The following is a 5,043-nucleotide window of genomic DNA, read 5'->3' on the forward strand; positions in this document are numbered from 1 at the left end:
CAGAATGATTTTAATGTCACGTAGTCAACCTCTTTTATTGTCTGTTAAATGTCACCATAGACTGACTGACACCACGTGGTGAGGCTCCAGAATGATTTTAATGTCACGTAGTCAACCTCTTTTATTGTCTGTTAAATGTCACCATAGACTGACTGACACCACGTGGTGAGGCTCCAGAATGATTTTAATGTCACGTAGTCAACCTCTTTTATTGTCTGTTAAATGTCACCATAGACTGACTGACACCACGTGGTGAGGCTCCAGAATGATTTTAATGTAACGTAGTCAACCTCTTTTATTGTCTGTTAAATGTCACCATAGACTGACTGACACCACGTGGTGAGGCTCCAGAATGATTTTAATGTAACGTAGTCAACCTCTTTTATTGTCTGTTAAATGTCACCATAGACTGACTGTCATCCACGTGGTGAGGCTCCAGAATGATTTTAATGTAACGTAGTCAACCTCTTTTATTGTCTGTTAAATGTCACCATTTATACATATTTTTATATTTTGCTGTAATCACTCTTCGTCATTTTAATAGCTATACGGTTAAAAATATTCTATTTCATTGCTTTTAGAAAATCAATGGAGATTTAATGTATTACTTCTAAAATCTCAGAAGTTTTCAGTAACGGTACTAAGTAACACTGGCGTTTGGACAATACATCGGCTAAAGAAAAAATATTTATTAAATTCGTGTACACATTGTAGAAAATATATTTTAACTTTTGCAACAGAAAAGTACATGTGATTAGTAAAGGATTTATAACGAGTTTTTACGTAAGGACAATCCATACGAAGTCTCATGACATTTTACTTGTGACATAACTTTGTTGATACAGCTTTCTGCGCTTAGGGTGTTTTTTTTTCATCAACTTGACACAAAGTTTTCCTAACCTTTTATCCATATATGTTGTTGTCACTGATGGTTTTTTTTTCCTGTATTAAGAAATATTGGCTTAAATTCCGACTGCACAGAAGAACATTATAAAGATTTTCCAAGGGACTAGATAGGAACATGTAACTTTTCGTGGTATTACCACTGTTGATTCGATCGATTGTGTGGTTGGTGAAGCTACGATTAATGTTCCGTTATTTCGCTATTTTGTCAATATATGTTATTTTGGATGGTCTATTTAAATTATTTTATAAAATGTTCAGACACATTATTTCAATTATTAGAAACACTAATTTTAGTTTTACAGTTTTTTTATTGTATAAAGAAACTAGAGCTAAAGTATTAAATGTTTCTTATGAATAAAAGTCACTTTCTGTGTATCGGTTCTGTCTGTGTGTATGAAACGCCAATCATGCCCAAACTATCGGGACAATTACCACCAAAATTGACATATATACCTCCTGGTGAACGTGGGCTATTTGGTTTTGGGCCCCTAAGTACGAATCTGGTCATGCGCAGAACTATCTCCTTAATCCTTTGACCTAGGAAACTCAGACGTTGTTGGATAAAACCTAGGGTGAAGATGTACTACAGTGTGATCCCCCCAAAGACATAACTGCGCATGCGCACAACTAACTTTTTTTTAACGCTTTCACTGGTCGACCCGAAAATTGATAGGCAGATGGCTTTAGACCCAGCTCGGTCATAATCATATTAGAACCGAACTCCTAAAAGCGCGAATCTGCGCATGCACAGAACTACGTTTTTAATCCTTTGACTGATGAAACTGTTTTTTTTTCACTTCAAAACGATATGTATATGTACATCCGCCTTTACACTCTAGACTTTTTCCTTTTGTTCTCCATACAGATCACTCCCAAAATGCCAAAACATAAGAAGCCCAGCCTCTCCAAGCCCAAGACATCCACAAAGAGAGTGGCACTTAGGTGAGCAACCCAAACACTGGAGCGGCGGGAGTCTCAACAACAAAGAAACAAGGAATCCACCGCAGCTGCAAGGGCTGTGGAGACACCTGAGGAGCGGGAATCTCAACAACTCAGAAACGAATGTCCACTGCAACAGCAAGGGCTGAGGAAACACCTGAATACCACCGATCTCGACAACTCAGAAGCTGAAGGTCAACTGCAGCAACCACATCCAATGAAGCACCACAAGAAAAGAAGGGAGCACCAGAATCAAGACCAAAATGCTGTTACTGCATGAACAAGAAGAAATAATCCTGACTGGAACAGAGCTGCTTTAAGTTATCAACCTGAGTTAGATTACCAGTTCAAGGTGTCAATAGGCTCTATCTCAGTTACTTGCCCAAAATATGGTGCTAAAACGTAGAAAGGAGAATCAAAGGGAATGTGCTTTAGTGATAGAAAAGTCAAGCTTAGCCTTGTGGAGACACCTTCTCAGCCATTGAAATCCTTGGTGTTTGGTTAAACTTCTGAGTCAAAGCACTTTCTGGCCAATATGAGGAAGTACAATTCTTGCTTTCAAATAACTTCTTTTGCTGCATCACAGGAGATAGTGGAGTCAGGGTTTATGCCCACCATGAAAGTTCAAGGTCAAGTCTATAATTTATTCGGATCCATTCAGGTCAGCAAGGCAACCAGCGATGCAGTAATATGTTCCTAGTGTCCAACTAGATATTGTCCTCTCTCTTCATGGTACTAATCAATGAATTGTGTTGGTGGAACACAACCAACTTGAATTAATAAGTATTGTGTGTTGTCACAGAGACCAAGTGCATTATTAGCAGACATTATTGGCAACGAAAAAAGAAATAAGTAGAAAAACATATATATAGGATCATGAAGGGATAGAAGTCCATGAAGGAGACGGTTTTGTTAGGGTGAGCTTGACCTGTCGCTTTGATAATATTAGGAATCCCGAAGTGGTACCCATCTTGACCTTACCACAGGGTCAAGGGATATTGTAGGGCATCATGGGCTCTATTTATCTCAGGAATTCGTTGATGGTGTTGTCTTGGTATCGAAGAACAAAGTGTCTCTTACCATGCTCTTCACCCACCATAAGAACAGCGACTTCATCACAGGTTGGGGCACTGAATCTCGGTGCATGCTCCCCCCTTCCTGGAGACCTTGTCTGCACTGATTACAACCTGGTAATTATTGGAGATGACTTGTTGAGCTGAATGTTTGAAACTTAGTTCCGAAACATTTTTCAGTTCCGAAACATTTTTCAGATTGTCAGATTTTTCAGATATTCAGATTGAATATCACTCAACAGACATCAAAGCAGCGGTAGCGTTTGATGAGCCTCGGTAAAAATTCACATGTATAGTTGGTTTCATTTACAGCAGGAAAAATGTTGTTTTTCACGAATGTCTCTGCTAGGCAACAGTATATAAGATAAATGATTATTATCAGTGTGTTATTGTAATGTAATATCACACACACTCATTAATAGCAAATGTCGCATGTGATTCAATAATTAAATGTAATTAATTATGACATGTAATATATCATAAAGTGCCCTGTTGATTGAATACTCTATATATATATATGTGTATATTAGATCTTTCAAAGCCTGATGCCAAGTAATTCTGTCATGAGTCAGCGAGCGGAAAATGTAGAAGGGTATAAAGTGCAAAAGTTACTTAATTAGGGAGAATCAGTTATGCAAAATAACCTTTCATGTAAAATAACCTTTCATGTAAAATAACCTTTCATGTAAAATAACCTTTCATGTAAAATAACCATGTATGTAAAATAACCTTTCATGTAACTTTTTTACATTTATTATTAAATGGTATTAATTTTATGAATGTTTAATATGAAACGTACGATGAAATCAAACGATTTGTTATGTTGCAAGCCTAAGATGAGCAACAAGCGTCCCATAATAGTGGAAAGCATAGATGGACTTTGTATTTCATATTGTTTTGTTGTTTTTTTTAGAGAGGGAATGCACTTAATTGCTTCCCCAATCCTCGCCAGTGGTAGTTTGTTTCTTTGGTTGGTTGGTTGTTAGTTAGTTTGTTTGTTTGTTTTTATAGTAAACCTACATTGAACTATCTGTTGTGTCCACCGCGAGGAGTCGAATCTCGAATTCTAGAGTTATAATTCTGTAGACTTACTACTGTGACCCGCCTAAAGCTCTACACAACAAATAAAAGGTAATTTCATAAAGAATGTACCTAATGTCCAATAATATCCGCTGGAGTAATACATACAATCTCCTTGACCCTTGCCAAATAGCTGCCATTTTTCTATACTTCGATAAGAAATTAAAGATCTTGCAAAATATAAGCCTTTAATCAACTTCCCCTCAGTGACTTAGCAGAAAGTATGAAAACATTGTGTAATTTCTTCGTGTCTGCCCAGTTGATAATTTAAAAACGAATGATTCGGCCTTGGGTGAACATGTGGCGAACTCGTCACATGTTATTGACTGCGACAATGTAAAATTACTTAAACAATGAACAAATTAAATTATTGAAAAATATAATGACGATTTTGAATAGGTTTAGGTCCAGATGCCACGGAAGTTAATTTCTGGAAAATCCACTTTGCAAACGGCGCCACTGTACAATATTCTAATTCTACACGTACATAAAAGAAGATGGCGGATCATGTTGTCCAGTGAAATGTGTGGAGAGTGTTTTTATTAAATACAAATAAAGTTATTGTGAACAGGGAAACTTTGCTATTGTGATTTTTATTGAATCTGGCTATTTATTTATAAAATGCTCTTATTTTGATTAAATTACGTGCAATTCAACTTCAAAACACGAGTGCTATCAAAACTTACTTATTGAGCGTATTTGGGCCTATTCTCACGCTGACAAGCATTATAAGAAAAACCTTCAAATTTTGTTTAAATTATCAGTTTTCTATAACGCATTCTGGTTGGTTGATCGCTTGGACCAAGTTCAAACTCAGCATCCCATTGATACAAATAAATGCATTTTGCTTCACTGAATAATAAAAAAAGATTACGGAAGTGTATGCTCCAAACCTTTCGAGAAGTCATCACTTAAATAAATTTTTAAGAGTTGGCATTTCCCGAACATTTCTTTAGTTAAGGACTCGGCCAGGATCAGCACACATGCATACATAAATTAGTACCAGACCAAAGTGCTGTCTCCAATGTGAGCATGCCCAGGTGAT

The 5,043-nt window shown here is 36.8% G+C and overlaps 1 protein-coding gene across 1 annotated transcript in view; it reads right to left on the minus strand.

Moving 5' to 3' along the window:
* The window catches only part of LOC106473964 (cholecystokinin receptor type A-like), a gene marked incomplete at its 3' end in the record, with an annotated part of 22,111 nt that overhangs the window by 979 nt on the left and 16,089 nt on the right, over positions 1-5,043 (minus strand). The window lies entirely within an intron of this gene.

Source organism: Limulus polyphemus, unplaced genomic scaffold, assembly GCF_000517525.1.
Source record: "Limulus polyphemus unplaced genomic scaffold, Limulus_polyphemus-2.1.2 Scaffold6682, whole genome shotgun sequence".
Classification (NCBI taxonomy): Eukaryota; Metazoa; Arthropoda; class Merostomata; order Xiphosura; family Limulidae; genus Limulus; species Limulus polyphemus.